General features: G+C 35.5%; 1 protein-coding gene across 10 annotated transcripts in view; it reads right to left on the bottom strand.

Annotated features, from left to right (window-relative positions):
- Positions 1-22,937, bottom strand: part of NLGN1 (neuroligin 1) — a 915,231-nt gene that overhangs the window by 865,889 nt on the left and 26,405 nt on the right. For 4 of the 10 annotated variants that reach the window (XM_055110690.2, XM_063602603.1, XM_055110688.2 and 1 more), the window contains exon 2: positions 10,801-10,869. The exons of the other annotated variants lie outside the window; for them this stretch is intronic. The gene's annotated coding sequence lies outside the window, so the exon portion shown is untranslated. The remainder of the gene's footprint in view (positions 1-10,800; positions 10,870-22,937) is intronic. 10 annotated transcript variants of the gene reach the window in all.

The following is a 22,937-nucleotide window of genomic DNA, read 5'->3' as shown; positions in this document are numbered from 1 at the left end:
GAGGGATAGCATTAGGAGATATACCCAATGCTAAATGACAAGTTGATGGGTGCAGCACACCAACATACATATGTAACATATGTAACAAACCTGCACGTTGTGCACATGTACCCTAAAACTTAAAGTATAATAATAGTAAAAAAAAGAAAAAAAGAGAAGAAAAAAGAAGGAAAATTAATGGAATTTGCATCTGATAGCTTTTATTTTCTCTGTAAAGCAAAACAGGGGTAATCTGCTCACAGTAAGGGCAAGGGTGGATAGATCAAATGTCTGTTAGAGGTGGAGACGTTTTGAAAACCTCATTGCACAAATCAGGAAACTAAAGAAGAGCAATCAAATTGCCAGGTTCTGCTAAGGGCTTATCTGAGGTTCGTCAGTGTGAACTTAAAGTGTTCCCAAACTTCCCTGTCTTCTGATGTTCTAAAATAATGCTTGGCTTCCCTGGTGCAAGCACAAAGAAAACCCTGCTAGGGTCAACAAGAATGAAGAATAAGCTGCTGATATGTAGAAAACACAATGGCTCCAAAGTTTTAGCAATCTGAAGCCATTTAATGTGGAAGAAAACTGTCCAACATATCTCAGCAGGCTCTAAAACCATTACTCTATTAGTGCAGACGGTACCAATTGAGCTCACTGTATGGGAAGAGCAAAATGTTCAGGAATTGGAGTCAGTTCAGCCATGTACTAGCTATGAGATCATTGGCAAATTATCTAACCTCTCCAAGTCTCAGGTTTTGCTTCTATAAATTGAAACATGTATAAAGAGTTTTGAGCCTGGATATTAATCTTTAATTAACTTAAGCTTTAATTAACCATACCTAAGGAACAGGTAATTTTACTAGAATACCAAATAAAACAAAAGACACCAACTGACAGGAAACCATAATAGATCTTCACACAAGTCCTTGTTTTTTTTTAATACAAGTCCTTGCATATTGCATTCCTGAAGCAGCAGAACAAAACACCAAAGAAAATATTTTCTGTAATGTTAAAGGGCTACAAAATGTAATATATGTGTGTGAGTATGTGTGTATATATATACAAACACACACAACTATATACTGCAGTATCTGTCCACATGTATATTTATATATACACACATATATACACATGTATATACACACACATATGTGTATATGTGTATATATAGATAGATAGATAGACACTGCAATATATAGTTGTGACCATCCAGCCATTGAGGCCAGGAAATATAAAAAGTAAACTAATAAAGTAAGGGCATTTTCAAGTTTTAGCTTTTTTGAGAAATGTCCATTTTCTTCAAGGAACCAAATTAAATAAAGTAAAATAGTGAATATATATATTTTTTTGAAAGACCAAAATCCACACATTTGTATTTAAATTAATAGTTGCAATTTTTAGCTTAAAAATCAACTATGCAGAAGTTGCCTTATCCAGACTGGGAGAAAAGACGGCAGAAGGTGAAATAAATGTATACCAGACCTGCATGAAATCACACCCGTGCTCATTTCATTCAAGCAGAAGTCTAACTTTTATCTTCCATTTTATAGATATTACAGCCTATTCATTTTGATGAGCAGCATTACCTGCTGTCCTTCTGTTATACAGATATGGAGCCACAGACATCTATCGTTTTATCTATGCATATAACATAATATCAAATATGAAATTGATTTTATGACAACCTTAGAAGAGCAGCCATTAAACTTTTTAAAACGATGTTTAAGTCAGGATTTTATGAACAAGACTGTAATTCTAAATTCCTATAATCTTAGTATTGTATTCCAGTGATATTGCCTTTTTAGAAAGATGCCCAGTATATGTGATATTTTTCAAACTATATATTTTACAGATCTTTTCAAGTTAAAATTATACACAGATATCACAAAAAATAGAGTGGAGCAAAAATGATGAGCAAATTAATACCGAAGTATCGATACAATCTTATGTTGGTTATTATCCAAGAATGTATGTTCACTGATCAGTTAAGTGAGCCATTTATACAATGATATGCTGTCAATGAATAAGCATGAGTAGGTGTAAATTATCTATTTCAAAATTGTATTACCTTGAAAAATATGATTCCTTCAAGTTCTTTACAGCATTACAATTTTCAATATTAATGGTTATGGGTTTAACTAGCACTATAGTCTTTCTACTAAGAAAACACAATGAAATTGTTCTCTAGAAAATAATTGCAGCTTAAGCGTAATGTTTACACGTTTTTCTTCCTAAAGCAACAAAAATTCATAAATTGCCAGAAAAGTAAACATTGTTGAAAATTGAAAATTAAATACCAAAAGTCTAAGTCTGAAAGTAAATTTTTAAAATGTGCTGTGTGCATCCTTATTGATACTGCACATACAATATATATGTTTATTTACTTCTTTTTCCATTCTCATTAAATGCTTTCAAAAATAGAAAATAATTTTCAAATTATCAAAGCAACAGAAATCATAATCGATAAAGTCATACAAAATGGTATTGGGAGTACAGTTTCAAAAAACTAATAATTTAATCACAAAGAGCTTCAATTTATCCTTTTATGACTATATATATAGTCATAGTGTATATATATATATAGTATATATATAAAATATATATACTATTAAAGTAAAAATATAAAAATTGGGCAATTTTTTTAAAAAACTTCTATTTTTTTGGAGACAGGGTCTTCTTGCTCCATCACCCAGGCTAGAGTGCAGTGACATGATCATAGGTTACTGCAGCCTCCAATTCCTGCGATCAAGTGATCTTCCCACCTCAGTCTTCCTAGTAGTAGGGATTATAGCCACTAGGTACAACACCTGACTGGCATTTAATTTTAAATCTTGTGTTTCCACTTTAAAATATACAGCCATTTGCCTCCCCTGGAAAGACTGCTGACACAAGTGTTCTATTATAGACCCCAACTGGCTTCAAACCACTCTGTCATTTCCGTAAACTGGTTGTATAGTATTATATTATATTTAGTTAGTACTATAGGCTGCTGGCTTACTTAAAAGATATATGTAATATGTGTGTATGTGTGTATCTTACTTGTTAGACCAAGTCATACTATAATTAATCAGGCAGAAGTATAAATTTTGAAAGATTTATTACTACAACTAACAGCAGTCAAGTTATTAACATCCTTAAATTCAGAAACTCTAGGCTATATTGTCTGCCATGGTATTTATTATCAAATCCTGCAGACCTCTGATTAATAGAATTAATCAAATACCTTTCAAAAGTTAATATTTTAATATAATCTTGAAAATAATTTTAGAGTTGTTTCTAGCCTAATATTAAGACTCAATAATTACTGAAAGTACACAAGAAAACTAGTGTAAAATTTAAACCTTTCAATACAAACATCCCTATCCAGTCATTTATATGCTAACAAAGTGAAGTTACAAAAATTAGCCTGCAGGAATCTCTTTTTCCTTGGAGAATATTACACACGTTGAATGTTACACATTATTTTTGGCTGGATTCAGGAACAATGTGATCTTTATTAAAAGGAGAGATGAAACCAATTTAACTGTATAATGAAAAACTTGTTTGATAGAAAATATGATTAGTAATTTTACATGAAAAATAAACATTTGATACATTTTAAATACAATGGAAATAACTCAATACTCTTTATACACGAAAAACCCCACTTAGTTTTTATAGCATTAAGATTTTCAATAATTAATGATTTTAAAATCAAAAATAAACAGGCAATGCACTCAATACAAATCACTGCACATTGAAAACTGCGTAGCAGATTTAAGATCCCAAATGTTATTGGCATTTTTCTAACTTGCAAAGACACACTTATTACTCCAAATTTAAGTTAATTGCTGTTTATACATATTTTTACATAATTTGACTGCAAATGTCATGGTTTTGAAGTTAAAGGGGCTAATATACACCTTGACTTCCTACAACACAGATTTTTCAGGTTCATTTCAAAATATTAAAATTAGATTAATACAGAAGGCAACCAGGAATTTACATCACGACTTGGTGGTTTAACAGATTTAATGTATACTTCAAATACAGGCATACCTTGTTTGATCACACTTCTTTTTACTGGGCTTTGCAGAGAATGTATTTTTCACAAATTGGAAGTTTATGGCAACTCTGCATTAGCCAAATTGATTGGTGTCATTTTCCCAACAGCATGTGCTCACTTTGTGTGGCACTTCTCATGTATTTCAACTTTTTCATTATTATGACATCTGTTACATTGATCTGTGATCAGTGATCTTTGATGTTTCCATTGTGATTGTGCCCGGGTGTTGGAAACCCCATCCACAAAGATGGCAGACTTAACTGACAAATATGTGTGTTCTGACTGCTCCACTAACCATCATTTCCCTATCTCTCTGCCTCTCCTCCTGCCTCCCTATTACCAGAGACACAACAATACTGAAACTAGGCCAATTAATAACCCTACAATGGTCCCTCACTGTTCAAGTGAAAGAAGAGTCACATATATCTCACCTTCAATCAAAACTAGAAATACTTAAGTTTGGTGAGGAAGGGATGCCTAAAACCAAAATAGGCCAAAAGCTAGGGCTCTTGTTTCAAATGGTTAGCTAAGTTGTGAATGCAAAGGAAAAGATCTTGAAGAAAATTAAAAGTGTGACTCCATTGAACACAAAAATGTTAAGAAAGCAAAACAATGCGTTATTGCTGATATGAAGAAAGTTTTAGTAGTCTGGATAAAAGATCAAACCACCTACAAAATTCCACTAAGCTAAAGCCTAACCCACAGCAAGGCCCTAACTCTTCAATTCTGTGAAGGCTGAGAGAGGTTAGGAGACTACAGAAGGAAAGCTGGAAGCTAGCAGAGATTGGTTCATGAGGTTGAAGGAAAGAAGACATTCCTATAACGTAAAAGTGCAAGGTGAAGCAGAAAGTCCTGGTGTAGAAGCTGCACCATTTATCCAGAAGATCATTCAGGAAGGTGGCTATAGAAAGCAACAGATTTTCAATGTCAGTGAAACAGCCTTCTATTAGAAGAAGATACCATCTAAGACTTTCATAGCTAGAGAGAAGTCAACGTCTGGCTTGCAGGCTTCAAAAGAAAGACTGGCTCTTTTGTTAGGGGCTAACGCAGCTAGAGACTTTATGTTGAAACCACTGGTCATGAAGTCCTAAGATCCTTACGAAGTATGCTAAATCTACTCTGCCTGTGCTCTATAAATAGAATAATAAAGCCTGGATGACAGCACATCTCTTTATAGCATGGATTACTGAATATTTTAAGCCTACAGTTCAGACCTATCTTTTCAAAATATTACTGCTCATTGACAATGCACCTAGTCACTCAAGAGCTCTGATGTAGATGTACAAGATTAATGTCGTTTTCATGCCTGCTCACACAACATTCATTCTGTACCCCATAGATTAAGAGGGAATTTCAACTTTCAAGTCTTATTATTTAAGAAATACACTCTAAGGCTACCACTGCCATAGATAGTGATTTCTCTAATGGATCTGGGCAAAGTAAATGGAAAATCTTCTTCCAAAGATTTACCATCCTAGGTGCCACTGAGAACATTTGTGATCCACAGGAGATCAAAATATCAACATTAGCAAAAATAAGTTAATTCCAACCCTCATGGATGACTTTGAGTGGTTTAAGTCTTCAGTGGAGGAAGTAACTGCAGATTTGGTTAAAAAAAATAGCAAAAAAAACTAGAATTAAAAGTAGAGTCTAAAGATATGAATGAATTGCTGCAATGTCATGAACAAACTTGAATGGATGAGGAGTTGCTTCTTGTGGATGTCAAAGACATGAAATCTACTCCTGGTAAAGATGCTCTAAACATTGTTGAAATGATAACAAAGGATTTAGTACATCACATAAACTTACTTGATAAAGCAACTAAGAGAGAGAATTGACTCTAATTTTGAAAGAAATTCTACTGTGGGTAAAATCCTATCAAACTGACTTGCATGATACAAAGAAATCTTTTCTAAAAGGAAGAATCAACTGATGGAGCAAACTTCATTGCTGTCTTATTTGAAGAAGTTCCCACCGTCACCCCGATTTTTAGCAACCACCACTCTGATCAGTCAGTAGCCATAAACATCAAGGCAAGACCCTCCAGCAATAAAAAGATTAAGACTCACTGAAGGCTCAAATAACCATTAGCACTTTAGCTTTAAGTATTTTTAAATTAAGATACATATTTTGCTTTTTTTTTAGATTCAGTGGTATTGCATGCTTAATTGACTACAATATAGTGTAAACATAACTTTTACATGCACTAGAGAAACAAAAAAAATTGTGTGATTCATTTTACTGCGATATTTGCTTTATTGCAGTGATGTGGAACAAAACCTACAATATATCCAAGGTGTTCCTGTACCTTTTTTTTTTTTTTGCAGGTGAATGAGCAGTCCTTTTAACAATAAGAAATAAACTTCAGCTTCTTCAAAGATGTGAGATGAGCACATTTTTCCTTGTGTTCTACACCTTGGGACACATTTTATGGGAATAGGAACATAACGCATTTACTCAACCTCAAAATAATTCCTCTATATAGTTTCCCGCATATTTCTTATTTGGCTCCCATTCATCCATTGGATTAAATTTCACAAGTTTATAACCATTTGTTAATATAATACTAAAACTCAACAATGAGCCTCAACAGGTTTAGAAATTCATTCTCCAGGCTTTAAACCAGTGCTTCTTGAACAGGTGTTAAGAGGAAACTAAATAATGTGATATGTGCTATGGGGGAAAAAATTCTTCCCTTGTGCAAATAAACTTTGTTGCCTAAGCATTAAACAGACTTCAACAGCTCTTTTCTTTCCAGAAATTTTTCTTAAATATGCTAATCCAGATTGCTAATATCCAAGAGAGGAATTTAATATGAGATATTTGTCAAGCTGTTTTGACCAAGGAAATCTTAGAAAGTGAGTATCTCTGATAAATTGTGTCTCTACTGAATTGAATTTGGAAAATACTGAAATATTTCCCAGATAAGTCTATCTTTAAGGAACTTCAGAAGAGATAATCCTAAAAATGTCCACACAATAACTATGGTTTTTACTTTTCTTGCTAACATATAACACTGTTCCCTCTTCTTACATTCAAGGAAGAAAAAGGAACATCCAGTACCCATTAACTCCCTGAAGGCAACTGTATCTTTATCTTTTCTGTCTACTGAATAATTCTAATTCCTTTAATCTTTCTTTAGAATCCCATTTTGAAACGTGTGAGAGACTATTAATGATCCCTAAATCTTCCGCAGTTTTTCTATATTTTCTTAATAATTTCAGCTCTAAACTTTGAAAATAAAAGTAAAAAATTAAAACTTTTTCTCAGTGATTCATAACAGGTATCAATATTAGAATCATATTATTTTTAAAAATAAGAGCACTATATTGCATACTGTTTAAAAAAGACTGCATATTGGATCTGTGAGCCCAGGATCCAGGGAAGAAATTCTGGATCAAGTTGGCATGTCTCTTTAACTTAGTTATTTCCTTCATTTCTGTCATTTTTTTCCTTGTATACTTTTAATAGGAAAGACGATATGTATAAGGCTCATTTTTTTTCACCTTTTTAAAACTATATTCCTATCTTAACCAGGAAATTGGGTTTCTGATATAGAAACTTTACAACACAAAACATTTATGCATCTAGGATATAAGATTTTCTCCATCATCAAATTAAAAGGGTTTTGATTTGGAAATACAGTCCAAAGGGGGGAAAAACCACCATTAAAGTGAAAGTTATGTCAGAATAACCAAACCATCAAAGGCTTATTTCTGTTTTTTTAAGAGAGAAATATATTCATGTCTATCTGCTATAAACCCCAAATGAATGAATCCTTCAGGACTCACTTCCCTTGATAATAAATCTGCAATGTTAAAAAAAAATCCAAAGTAACAAATTTTATAATCATTGGGGACTTGGATACTTGGAAACTCAGTCTAAGGGCTGAAATGAAAGAAAAAGACCAGTAAATTGCTAGTTTGATGGTAGAGGGGATGGTGGCAGTGGTTAAAGGGTGACTGATAGTAGGGAAGGCAGGATCAGGAAGGCAAAGATAGCAGACCTTTGTCTGTAACACAATACAGCACGTGTGTGTGTGTGCACATCTGTGTGTGTGTGTGTTGGTGGGTGGGGGTGGTGAAAGTAATGGCAGCAGCAGAGGCAAAGCCAAGAGTGATGGTGGCAGGAACGGCAATGAAAGAAACAACACACGATGCATGATACTTGGCATGTTTGTAGTCTGGAGGCAAGATTTAAAGAAAATCAAAAGTTGGTAGTCAAATGAGAGGAAATCAAGTCCACTAAGCTAAATGAAGAGTCAAGTCAGAGAACCAGCTCTAAGACAAGTACCATAGAATACAACTGAGATTAGACACAATGTCATATCCACCAACGTTCAAAAGCAGGAGGAGCAAGGGGCTGCACACAGGAGTGCTGAATAAATTCCAATGCATGTTTTATTGCAGCTGCAACTGTCTTTTAATAATGTAGCTGAAAAAGCCTCATCTTCCTTCATTCAATCTTAAAGGGCTTCTGGTCACAGTGAGTAATCAGGTCTTTACAGTAGATGACCGAGTCCTCTCAGAAAGCAGTAGTTATGGCCACAATAGACACATGTGGTATTGGGGGTGACAGACAATACCAACAGCTGAACATCTAGCTGTGATAATTAAGAAACCAGGGGATAAAGAGCAGGAGGAAGCAACAGTCAAATTATTCCAAGTATAGGTACTTTCTAAACAGATCACGACTTGGGAATTTTCCTCAGGTTTCTCATCTTATTTCTACATCCAAAAATGGAATCTTGACAGTCAAATGTTTTATGTAGTGCTTCTTATTGCTAATGTCTGAGTCAGTCATGCAGGAATCAGAATCTACTTCAAGAAGTTTTAATAAGGATGACTTTAGATCTGGACAGGGTGAAGAAAAATAAAAAGGAACATTGCAGCACCAAGGGAATGACAATAGAAAGAGGTTATGACTGGCCTAAGGGCAAGAGAAAAATAGTGTTACTGGAGTACAGTTAGAGCTGGAGGCATAGAAAAAGGCCACCCAACCTGGGTCATAGTGATAAAAAGATATAGTAACTGCTAGAAATCATGGCTTAGAGCAGGAAAGAATGGCGGGGATGGGGGTTTAACCCAAACTCTCTCTCTTACACTCTGTTCTCCTACCATTGTCTTGCATTTGTTGGATTTTTAAAAGAAGCCAACTATCAAGGGGGCCTGGGTGGATGTAACTTATAGAAGTCAAGGTTAGCTTCTCAAGGCATACAACAAGACAAAGAAGAGGAGAACATGGATCTGGCTGGGTTGAGTTACAGATAAAAACCTGTAGATATGTTATGGAATTAATGGGACACATAGTTAAACCACGCCTAAAATTAATGCTCTTGGTCACAAACACAGAGTCTTCCCTATTTGACTTCCCTAATGTAAGGTCCTCAAATCATGACAGATGGGTCATGAGTGGTAGGAAATTAAGAGTTATTAAAACATGTTCCAGAACTCATGTGTGTGCCATACATTATTTGCCAAAGAATGGGAGCCACTAACCAGAATAAACAAAATTGTGTGAGGTGGAGCAGTCTTCTGTTTGTTTATAACTACTCTGAAATAATTTTAATATTGGGAAATATATTCTAGATGTTTCCTTCTTAGCATATTTGGATGGTGACAATGAAAAATTGTTTTGCTTTTAATGCTGGTCATTTAAAACTGATTTCTTAATTTCTTAGCAAAGGCTAAATAATCATTTCTGTCTTTTTTTCTCAACAAGTGCTGGGTTCACTCAGTGTTTGGTAAATTGATGTAAAAAGCGAGTTACAGACATGCTCTAATAACATACATCATGTGTTGTTTGATTTTGTTCTTGCGGCTGTAGGTTAATCAGTTTGGTTTGGGGTTTAGTTACAAAGAACAGAGAGTCAGTTTGATATCAGTGGTTCTTTCTGACCCAAAAGCCATTATTTCTTCTTTAAAATATTCTTCTCTCATTAAAAATGATGTTAGCCTTCCTTGTTGACTAAATGCATCGTATAGACTTTTACTAAAGTGTTCTTTCTTATTTTTTTTCTTTACAGGGAGTCTTGCTCTGTTGCCCAGGATGGAGTGCAGTGGCATGATCTCAGCTCACTGCAGCCTCTGCCTCCCAGGTTCAAGCAATTCTCCCGCCTCAGCCTCCTTAGTAGCTGGGACTACAGGCATGCACTGCCACGCCTGGCTAATTTTTGTATTTTTAGTAGAGATAAGGTTTCACCATGTTGGCTAGGATGGTCTTGATCTCCTGACCTCGTGATATGCCCCCACCTCAGTCTCCCAAAGTGCTGGGATTACAGGCGTGTGCCACCGCACCCAGCCTACATTTTTTTTTCTAAAAATGACTTTATTGAAGTGATTATAAATATCACAACATAACGCTTCCGTGAACATAAGATTTTCATATATGTGTGTGTATGTATATATCATCAAAAGAGAATCAAACTTTGTAACATAAAAACATTATATATTTAAGTGAAAATAATAGCTGAAAAAGGTAAAGAAATTTTCAAAAATAAAATCAGTTTTTCTATGGCAGGTTATGGGGGTAGAAGGAGAAAAAGTGTACACTCAAAGCATGGTTAAAGGATTATGCCAGCTTGTCAAAACTATACTGCATATTGTATGGCTAAAAGTATTAAAATTGTTCAACAGAAAAATCAATGGAACAAAAGAGGTAAGTCATGACTATGGTGGATGGTCAGGAAACAGAATTGCTGTTTTGCCGTGGGAGCTTTTGTTACTACTTTTCTAACACTTCAATGATTGAAAGGAAATCAAACTGAGAGAACTTACTGCCACTCCAGTGAGCCCTGGGGGATTTGTCACAAATTTGGAACTTGAGTGGCCTCAAGCTTCACAGGTCTGCTCCTCAGAAGTGACAGAAAGCAAAGAGAAAGCAGAGCATTAGTGACATGGAACTGAGCAACTACGTATTTTCAAATGGTGGGTGAACTTCAGGCCACCTTTTAAGTTTTACATTAGACCAAATGACCAAAAAATTTCCTCTAAAGCATGTGCTACACTTAGGAGTTTCCAACAACAACCATTATTTGGCAGCTATTCACAGATAATTCTGAACCTACTCTTGCCTAATAGAAAGCTTCTTAAACACTGAAAATTGGATAAATAACCACAAAATAGAGTGGCTTTATAACTCCTTTTAGACTATTTTATAGGGTGTCATTTTACTAAAAACCTCAGAAAGGACAGGAACATTCAAGGAACTTAGCTCTTGATCCTAGAGAGCTGGTGAACATCAACAGCTTATTCTGAAAGTAGATTGTAGAGAGTGCAATTGTCTCCAACTACATGATGTCCTGTATTCCCTGAATAATGATATAATCACTAGAAATAGTGTGTTTACTCTTTGTCTGCACTTTAAACAAAAGTATACTACTTGAAACATTTATTCAAATATTGTTTCACTCTAAATCAGTGTTTCTTAAGTGAGGCCCATGAATTGTAATCACCTGCAGTGTTTGATCAAAATGCAATTTCCTAGCCCCATTACCAGGTAATTCACATGCATGTTAAAATTTGAAAACCACTACTACAAAGAACTCATGTATTATATTAGGAATAAGAATATGAACATTAGAATCTACTTTGCTATACTTTTTGATACTTTAAAAAATTTTATGAAAAAAGGAAACTTAAGGAGAAAATATTTTGAGTAATCTGAATATGTCTAAACATTATCTGATATAAACTATAACACACAGTTGTAATTTTCTAATTCCCCACCTCTCCTGACCCCCACTTTCTAGTTAAGGGTTTTGGATTAAAGTTGATTCTAGGATTCTGAATAATCGTGTATTTTCTACTTCTACAGTCTGGAAGAAAAGAATCTAAGCTTAAATAGCAAGCAGTATTTTGGCTGATTCTTAAATACTTTTAAAAGGGCCTCACTCTTCTATATTTCATCATTTTATATAGTAAATCATAAACAAATCTTAATGCTAATTAATTAATGAATTTTTAGGGACACTTTTATTTAAGCAACTTGTTTCCCATAAATACTAATTATATAACCTAAGCCAGGAGCTTCTCAACTACCAAGAAGTATCAGTTCAAGGAAACTTCCATTACGCATAAAGTGATGGGACAACTGATGTTTTAGGAAGAGCTCAATTAAATAGATATAAGGAGGGAGCAAAATGATCAAGAGCTTGGTCGCTTATAAATTAAACACTCAACATACAAATAAAAACTTATCTATGTACCAGCAATAAAGGGAGAAAATAGAAAAAAGAAAATAAATATGCACCATACAAGCAAAAATATAAAATAGCTAGAAATCTAAGAAACCTAACAATGAAATTATAAAGTTTACTGAGGGACATGAAAGATCAGGCCCTCTTCCCTTTTCCTTCTTTTTCCTTACTGAACATTAAGCTAAACTAACTGGGTAAGACAGAGAAAAGTAGGCATCCTAATAGGGGAGGGTTTTCATCCAAGATGGCCCAGAGAAAGGGATCAGAGCCTGAGCACTGTGAGGAGAGGTTTCAGACAGGGAGGGAACACTGTGGGGAGCCAGGGGATTGGCAGAATGAGGAGGCATCCAAAGAGAGGCAAGTTCAGACATAGACTGTTCAACCCCAAACAGGATGAGGGTGTTCCTGCAAGAGGGCAGCCCAATAAGGAGCATCAGAGCCCAGGTGGGGTGCGGAGGACATCTGTCAGAGGAAGGCACAATGGCAGCAATGGGAGATTGGTTCAATACAGGGCAATTGGTCAAATAGGTAAATACCTTAAGAATAATAAAAGCCATGTTTCTCATTAACATAAAAATGTTGCAAATATGAAAAGGGAGAAAATTCTCTGTGGTGTTTGATTAGACTTTTAGGTATTAGTGTAAACTCATTATTTTTAATAGACAGAAAGATACAGAAATATAAAGAGATATAAATTGGATGAATATATATTTCCTAACTCTGTCCACTGAGAGAGCCTGGGAGGAGTGGTTCCCACATAGTAATGAGGATACCCAGCACCCAAATCTTGGATTTAAATATCATTATCCTCTAAAAGGAAATGAGACTTCTAAAAGATAACAGGAAATAAACCTAGAGGACTTTGGGTTTGGCATTAACTTTTATACACAACACCAAAGGCACAATCCACAAAAGAAATAGTTGATAAGCTGTAATTGATTACAATGAAAAAATGCAAAAGACACTATTAAGAGAATGAGAAGACAAGCCACAGACTAGATGAAAATGATTATTAAAGACATATCTGATAAAAGATTCATCCAAAATATACAAGGAACTCTTAAAACTCAACAATAAAAAAAGAATAAACTGATTAAAAAATTGGCCAAAGTCCTTAGCAAACACCTCACCAAAGAAGCTATACAGATGTAAATAAGCACAGAAAAAGATGCTCCACATCCTATGTCATTAGAGAAATGCAAATTAAAACACTAACGAGGTACTTCTACAAGGCTATTAGAAAGGGCAAAATCCAGAATGCTGACAACACTAAATGCTGGCAAGGAGGTGGAACAAAAAGAACTCTCATTCACTGCTAGTGAAAATACAAATGGTATAGCATCTTTGCAAGTCAGTTTTGTAATTTCTTACAGAAGTACTTATACTCGTATCCAATGATCCAGCCATCACACCCCTTGGTATTTCCACAAAGAAGTTGAAAACTTATGTCCATATAGAAACCTGCATACAGGTGTTTATAGCAGTTTTATCTATCATTTCCAAAATTTAGAAGAATCCAAGATGTTCTTCAGTAGGCTAATGGATAAACTGTTATGCATATTGACAAAGGAATATTATTTAGCACTAAAAAGAAATGAGCTATCAAGCCATGAAAAGACATGGAGGAACCTTATATGCATATTACTAAGTGAAAGAATTCAATATAAAATTGTTACCCACCATATGATTTCAGATATACGACATTTTTAAAAAGCCAAAACTATGGAAATAGTAAGAAGTTTGGTGGTTTCCAGGGGCTGGTGGGGAGGAAGATATAAATAGGCAGACCATAGAGCCCTAGAGGATTTTTAGAGCAGTGAAACTATTCTGCATGATACTATGATGATGGGCATATATCATGATACATTTATGGAATCCACCGACTGTATTACACCAACACTGATTCCTAATGAAAATTTGGATTTTGGATGATAATGATGTGTCAATGTGGATTCACTCCTCATAACAATGTACCACTCTGGTGTAGGATGCTGATAATAGAAGAGGATATGCAAGAATGAGGGCAGGGCATATATGGGAAATCTCTGCATCTTCTAATCAATTTTACTACAAATGTAAAATTGCTCTAAAAATTAAAGTACATACTATATATATATCCAAAAATCATGCAAAAATTGATTACTGAATTTGAAAAAATGCTCACAGATACTGATTTCATCAGGTTTGTCAATATTTCATACAAATAAAAAGTTATATATGTACAAGAAAGATTTTGTATATTATATATGTGTGCTAGATTTGATAAGGAAAGTGCATGAATAAAAAGAAATTGTTTGCTCCATATTTGCCCCAAACTACTCTTATTCCTAAAGAAACAAACTAAAATGTAGATTAAAAACCAAAAAAAGGAAACACAATTATCCTCGGAGAAATGGCTGGTTCAACAGCTAGAGAAGGAAAAGCACAAGATGAGCCAGGAACATCTTACTGGGCCAGAAGGCAAGAAAGTGCTTTTAGTATGATAGGGTTATGCTAAAAGTTCATGTGTTCCACCCTAAAATGCTTCTACTAGTGAAATAGGGAAAGTTTTAACATGAAAGAATAAAATGATAGTAATAAACTGTGACCCATTTAATGAAAATAGAATGAGTATATACTGATATAAATTAGTCAATTAATTAATTAAAAGTTAGCTGGGTATGATATATTACAAAGGGGAAAAGAATACTGTCTTCACCTGTTTGTATTGCTGTAAGAAATATCTGAGGCTGGCTACTTTATAAAGAAAATATATTTGGCTCACAGTTCTCCAGGCTGTACAAGAAGCATGGTATCAGCATCTGCTTCTGGTGCTGCCAGGAAGTTTCTGCTCATGATAGAAAGCAAAGAGAGCTGGTATGTAAAGATCACACGGTGGGAAGCAGAGAAGAAGAGATGCCAGACTGTTTTTAACAACTAGATGGCAAAGGAACTAAGAGTGAGAACTCATTTAATCTCATGAGAATGCCACTAAGCCATGAGGGCATATCCCTCATAACGCAAATACTTTCCACTAGGTCACACCTCCTATATTGGGGATAAAGTTTTAACAAGAGATTTAGAGCAGATAAATATCCAAATGATATCAGACAGCTTTACAGGGGAGAAGGCTGGCAGATACCACCTTAATCAAGAGCCACCTGATAGGATGCAGTAAGATAACAGCTTCACTTCTGTGACATTTTTCCAAAAGATACATCTTATAAAAGTAATCATGAAGAAATATCAGACAATTCCAAACTTAGAGACTATAAAACAACAGGTCTATAATCCTTAAAAGTGTCAAGAGAGTGATATTATCAAAATGGAGTAAGAGCAATCTGGCTTTACTCTCTCTCATAGAAAACCAAAATCAATTATCTAGGGCCAAGATTATCACCAGGGACATCCTAGAACTAAAAACTGAGGATGTGATGACTCCAGGTATCACAGCAAAATGAAAAACCGCAAGCAGGAGGTAAGAGAAACAAAACCTTCTGGCCACAACACCCCTCCCCTAAGCTGCCAGGCACTACGCAGAAAGGTTCCAGCAGATTCAGTTTTTACCATGGAAAAAGTGAGATCAAGGAAGACAGACAGTTTCGTCACCAGTTAGGTTTCTTCACAGGAAAAACATTTCTGCTTGAATCCACAGGAAGCATCATAAATGCCCATAGGGTGAAGGCTTCTAAGGGAAACTAGAGGCATAAAGTAGAGGTGTGGCTAGTACCAGCCAGGGCACAAAACTCAGCAACTATTCTTCATCTCTGTCAAAGGAGATGCCAAATCACTGAATCTGTTCAGCAGCAACATGCTTTAGGGGAGGTACTTCAGGGGCCCTGTGGGCATAACCCTTAGCCACCTTTCCCACACAGCGGGGATATACACTTTAGGATTCCCTCACCCCCAATCTGGGATGGGCAGCACTCTCAAGTTATTTGCAGGAACTGTGGCAAATCTGAGCAAGGGTGTCATCTAGTGCAGAAAAGGAGGCAGTGTTCTTGGGCTGAGGGTACTCAAAAATCAACCGGCACAGGACTTCTAGTCATACATACTCTAGAAAGACCAAACCAAGGCAGACAGCAAAGACTGAAATAAATAACTAAACCTTGAATGCAAATACATAGACATACATCCATAAGAAACAAAAGCAAACAGGTAGCCATGACCTCCACGAAAAGACAAAAAAGGAGCCAATGTCTGACCCTAAGAATATGGTGATTTTTGACCTCTCAGATCAACTATTCAAAACAGTAGTTTTGAGGAAACTCAGTGAACTCCAAGATAACACAGTAAATCAGTGCAGAAATTTATTCAGATAAATTTAACAAAAAGAATAAAATAATAAAAGATAAACAGAAATCCTGGAGCTGAGAAATACAATGGCTAGATAGAAAAATACATTAGAGGTTATTGCCAGCAAAACTGATTAAACAAAAGAATCAGAGAGTATGAAGACAGGCTGTTTGAAAATACACAGTCAGAGGACAGAAAAAAAGAACGAAAAAGAAAAAAGAATGTCTACAAGATCTAGAGGATAGCCTCAGCAGAGCAAATCTAATAGCTGTCGACCGCCAGGAGGGAGTTGAGAAATAGCAAGGTGTAGAAAACTTATTTTAAAAAGTAAGAGAAAATATTGCAAACTTAGAGAAAGACTATCCAGATACTAAAAAGTCAAAGATCACTAACCTGATTCAACCCAAATAAGACTACTCCAAAGCATATAATAATCAAATTTTCAAAGGCCAAACACCAAAAGAGGATTGTAAAAGCAGCAAAACAAAAGAAACAACATATAAAAGAGCTCTAAATAAAGACATTTCCAGACACACAAAAGCTAAGGAAATTCATCACCACCAGACTGAGCTTATAAGAAATGCTAAAGGGAGTTATTCAATATGAAAAAAAAAGAATGTTAATGTGCAAAATGAAAACATCTGAAAGTATAAAACAATGGAAAAGGCAAGAACAAATACAAATGCAGAATACTCTAAACTTGTGATGTATCCACCACTTATACCTTTAGTATGAGGACTAAAAGACAAATCTATCAAAAATAATGACATAATTTCTTAAGAGATAGGAATATATAAAGATATAAATTGAGACAAAAAAGGTCAAAATGTGCAGAAATTGAATCATTTTTTTTCTTTTCTTTGAGTCAAAGTTAAGTTGCCATCAGTTTAAGTTGTTATATCCATAAAATATTTTGTAAGCCTTATGTTAATCATAAATCAAAAATACAGATATGTTAAAAATAAAAAGTAAGAAATTAAATAAAACATCCTACCAGAAAAAAATCACTTAGCCAAAAAAAGACAGTAGAAAAGAAAAAAAGGAAGAGAGAACTTACAACCAGACAATACAACCAGAAAATCAGAAACAAAATGGTAGTAGTAAGTCCTCACCTATCAATAATAATACTGAATGTAATAAACTAAATTATGCAACTGAAAGAACAAGACCCAATCATATGCTGCCTACAGGAAACTCACTTCACCTATAAAGATAAACATAGACTAAAAGTGAAGGAGAAAAAAAAGATTCCATACAAATGGAAACCATAAAAAAGCAGTAGCTAAACTTATATCAGATAAAATAGACTTCAAGTCCAAAACTATCAAGAGACAAAGAAGGTCATTATATAATAATAAGTGGGTCAATATAACATGAGCATATAGCAATTATAAATACGTATGTACTCCAACATTGGATCACAAAAATATATAAAGCAAATATTAATAAATATAAAGAAAGAGACAGACTGTAACACAGTAATAATAGGAGACATTAGTGCCCCTCTTTAAGCAATGAACAAGTCCTCCAGACAGAAACTCAACCAAAAAAAAAAAAAAATAGAGTTTCCAGACCAAAAAGACTTAACTGATATTTACAGAATATTTCAACAAACTACTGAAGAATACATATTATTTTCATCAGCCTATTGAACTTCTCCAGGATAGACCATATCTTAGGCCACAAAGCAAGTCTGAACAAATTCAAAAGAGTAGAAATCATATCAAGTATCTTTTCTGACCACAATGGAATAAAACTAGAAATTAATAACAAAAGGAGACCTTGGAAATTGCACAGATACATGAAAATTAAACAACATGGCCTTGAAAAACCAATGGGTCAATGAATACATTGCAAAGAAAATTTTGAAATTCCTGGAAACAAATGAAAATGGAAACACTACATACCAAAACCTATGCAGTATAACAAAAGTAGTACTAAGAAAAAAGTTTACAGCAATAAATGCTTACATTGAAAAAGAAAAAAGACTTCTAAAACTCAACCTAACTATGCACCTAAAGGAAATAGAAAAGCATGAACAATCCAAACTGAAAATTCATAGAAGGAAAAATACTAACAATCAGAGCAAAAGTAAATGAAATTGAGATGAAAAAGAAAATAGAAAAATAATCAACAAAATAGAAAGCTGTTTTTTTGAGAAGATAAACAAAATGGATAAACCTTAGTGTGACTAATTAAGAAAAACAAAGACCCAAGTAATATCAGAGATGAAAAATGAAACATTACAACTGATACCACAGAAATATAAAGGATTATTGGAGATTATTGTGAAGAACCATACACCAACAAATTAGAAAATTTAGAAGACATGAATAAATTCTTAGAAGCATACAATCTTACAAGATTGAATCATGAGGAAATAGAAAAACTGGACAGCCCATTAAGTAATGAGGTTGAATCAGTAATTTTAAAAATCTCCACAAAGAAAGTCCATAACCAGATAATTTCATTGCTAAGTTTTACCAAACTTTTAAAGAAAATATAATACTGATTTTCCTCAAACTAATCCAAAAAATTTGAAGAGGAAAGAACTCTTTCAAACTCATTCTATGAGTTCAACATTACCCTGAAACCAAAACCAGACAAGGGTACAACAAAAAGGCAAATTGGAAGCCAATATCCCTGATGAACACAGATGCAGAAATCCTCAACAAAATTTTAGCAAACTGAATCCAACAGCATATCAAAAAGATTATTCATCATGATCAAGCAAGATTTATCCCAGGGATGCAAGAATGGTTCAATAAATAAATAAATAAATGTGCTATAGCACATGAACAGACTGAAGGACAAAAACCTATTATTTCAATGAATGCAGAAAAAGCATTTGATAAAATGTAGCATCTGTTCCTAATAAAAACTCTCAACAAATATAGAAAAAAACATACCCCAAAACCTTAAAGGCTGTATATGACAAACCCATAGCTAACATCATGCTGAATGGGGAAAATTTGAAAAACTTTATTGTCAAATTTGGAAAATGAAAAAGATACCTAGTTTCATCACTTTTATTCAACATCATAGCAGAAGTCTTAGCTAGAGCAATTAGGTAACAGAAAGGAAAAAAAAGGCATGCAAATGAAAAAGGAAGAAGTCAAATTGTCCTTGTTTGCGGATGACATAATCTTATACTTAGAAAAACCTAGAGTCCACCAAAAACCTGTTAAAACTAACAAACTAATGCAATGAAGTTGCAAAATATAATACTAAATCATGACACAGAAAAAAGTAGTATTTCTATATTCCAACAGTGAACAATCTGTAAGAAATCAAGAAGGCAATTCCATTTATAATAGTTACAAAAAATAAAATACCTAGGAATAAATTTCACCAAAGAGGTGAGACAGCTCTGCCATAAAAACTATAAAATACTGAAGAATGAAATTAAAAATGACACACAAAAAATTAAAAGACATATCATGGAGAAAAATAATACTGTTAAAATGTCCATACTACCCAAAGTGATCTACAATGTCAATGCAATTCCTATCAAAATAACAATGACATTCTTCACAGATTTAGAAAAAAAATTCTTAAAATTTGCATGGAACTACAAAGAACACCAAATAGTCAAAGTAGTCCTGAGCAAAAAGAACAAAGCTAGAGGCATTATAATACCTGACTTCAAAGTATACTACAAGGCTATAGTAACTAAAACAGCATGATATTGGCATAAAAACACATAAACTAATGGAACAGCACAGAGAACTCAGAAATAAGTCTATGCATTTACAGCCAACTCATTTTCAACCAAGACACCAAGAACATAAAAGGACAGTCTCTTCAATAGATAATCCTGGTAAAACTGGATATCCACATGCAGAAGAATGGAAATAGAACCTTGTCTCCCACCATATACAGAAATCACTCAAAATGAATTAAAGACTTAAATGTAAGACCTGAAACTATGAATCTATTAGAAAAAACACTGGGAAAACATTTTAGGACATTAATCTGGACAATGATTTTTTTGGGTAACACAGGTGACAAATGAGATTCTATAAAGATTTAAAAAAAAAAAAAGCCTCTGCATAGCAAAGAAAAAAACAAATAGAGTGAAGAGGTCATCTACAGAATGGTAAACTGATGTGGTTTGGCTCTGTGTCTCCACCCAAATCTCATCTTGAATTGTAATCCCCACATGCTGAAGGAGGGACCTGCTGGTAGGCGATTAGATCATGGGAACAGTTTCCCCTTGCTGTACTCATGATAGTAAAGGAGTTCTCACAAGATCTGATGGTTTTAAGTGTGGCACTTCCTCGCTCTTTCTCTCTCTCTCTCCTGCCACCTTCTGAAGAAGGTACTTGCTTCTCCTTCACCTTCCACCACAATTGTAAGTTTCCTGAGGCCCCCCAGCTGTATGGAACTGTGAGTCAATTAAGCCTCTTTCTTTTATAAGTTACCCAGTCTCAGGTAGTATCTTTATAGAAGTGTGAGAATGGACTAATACAGAGAATTGGTATTGGCAGAGTGGAGTACTTACTGCCACAAAGATAACCTGAAATGTGGAAGTGATTTTGGAACTGGGTAACAGGCAGAGGTTGGAACAGTTTGTAGGGCTCAGCAGAAGGCAGGAGGATATGGGAAAGTCTGGAACTTCCTAGAGACTTGTTGAATAGTTTTGACTAAAATGCTGATAGCGATATGAAAAATTAAGTCTAGGCTGAGGTGGTCTCAGAAGGAGATAAGGAACTTTTTGGGAACTGGAGTAAAGGTCACTCATGCTATGCTTTAGCAAAGAGACTGGCGGTATTTTGCCCCTGCCCTAGACATCTGTGGAACTTTAAACTTGAGAGAGATGATTTAGGGTATCTGGTGGAAGAAATTTCTAAGCAGCACTGTTCAAGAGAGAACGTGAATTATTCTGAAAGCTTTCAGTTATATATGATCACAAAGAGATGGTTTGAAATTAGAACTTAGTTTAAAAGGGAAGCAGAGTATAAAGGTTTGGAAAATTTGCAGCCTGACCATGTGGTAGAAAAGAAAAACCCATTTCCTGGGAAGCAATTTGAGCCAAGCTGACTGCAGAAATTTGCTCAAGTAAGGAGGAGCTGAATGTTACTAGCAAAGACAATGGGGAAAATGTCCCCAGGGCATGTCAGAGACCTTCAGAGCAGCCCCTCCCATGACAGACCCAGAGGCCTAGGAGGGAAAAATGGCTTCACGAGCCAGGCCCAGGGCCCAGTGGATCTGTGCAGCTTCAGAACTTAGTGCCCTGCATCCCAGCTGCTCCAGCTCCAGCTGTGGCTAAAAGGGGCCAAGGTTACAGATGAGGCAATTGCTTCAGAGGATGTGAGCCCCAAGTTTGGTGGCTTCCACATGGTGTTCAGCTTCCACATGGTGTTCAGCTTGTGGGTGCACACAAGACAAGAGCTGAGCTTCAGGAGCCTCTGCCTAGATTTCAGAGGATGTATAAAAATGCCTCGATGTCCAGGGAGAAGTCTGCTGCAGTGAAGTCCTTGTGGAGAATCTCTGCTACGGAAGTGCGGAAGGGAATTGTGGGGCTGGAGTCCCAACACAGTCTCCACTGGGGCACTGCCTAGTGGAGCTGTGAGAAGAGGGCCACCACCCTGTAGACCCCAGAAAGGGAGATCTGCCAACAGCTTGCATTATTCACCTGGAAAAGCTGCAGTCACTCAACACCAGCTTGTGAAAGCAGCCACAGGGGTTGTACCCTGCAGAGTCACAGGAACAGGGCTGACCAAGGCTGTGGGAGCCCACTCCTTGCATTAGTGTGCCCTGGATGTGAGACATGGAGCCAAAAGAGATTTTGGAGCTTCAAGATTTAATGGTTACCCTGCTGGATTTTGGACTTTCATGGGGCCTATGTCCCCTTTCTTTTTGGTCAATTTTTCCCAATTTGGAATGGGAACATTTATCCAAAGCCCACACCTCCATTGTATCTTGGAGGTAACTAACTTGCTTTTGATTTCACAGGCTCATAGGCAGGAGGGACTTGCCTTGTCTCAGATAAGGCTTTGGACTTGGACTTTTGAGTTAATGCTGGAATGAGTTAAGTCTTTGGGGACTGTTAGGAAGGCATTATTGATTTTGAAATGTGAAAAGGACATGGGATTTGGGAGGAGCCAAGGGCAGAATGATATGGTTTGGCTCTGTGTCTCCACCCAAATCTAATCTCAAATTGTAATCCCAATGTATTGAGGGAAGGGCCTGCTGGGAGGTGATTAGATCACAGGGGCAGTTTCCCACATGCTGTTCTTGTGATAGTGAGAGAGTTCTCGTAAGATCTGATGGTTTAAAGTGTGGCACTTCCTCAATCTCTCTCTCTCTCTCCTGCTGCCTTGTGAAGAAGCTCCTTGCTTCTCCTTCGCCCTCTACCATGATTGTAAGTTTCCTGAGGCCTCCCCAGCCATGCAGAATTGTGAGTCAGTTAAACTTCTTTCCTTTATAAATTACGTA

The sequence above is a fragment of the Pan paniscus genome, chromosome 2 (genome assembly GCF_029289425.2).
Source record: "Pan paniscus chromosome 2, NHGRI_mPanPan1-v2.0_pri, whole genome shotgun sequence".
Taxonomy (NCBI): Eukaryota; Metazoa; Chordata; class Mammalia; order Primates; family Hominidae; genus Pan; species Pan paniscus.
Note: the sequence above shows the minus strand (reverse complement) of the source record. Positions and strands in the feature narration are given on the sequence as shown.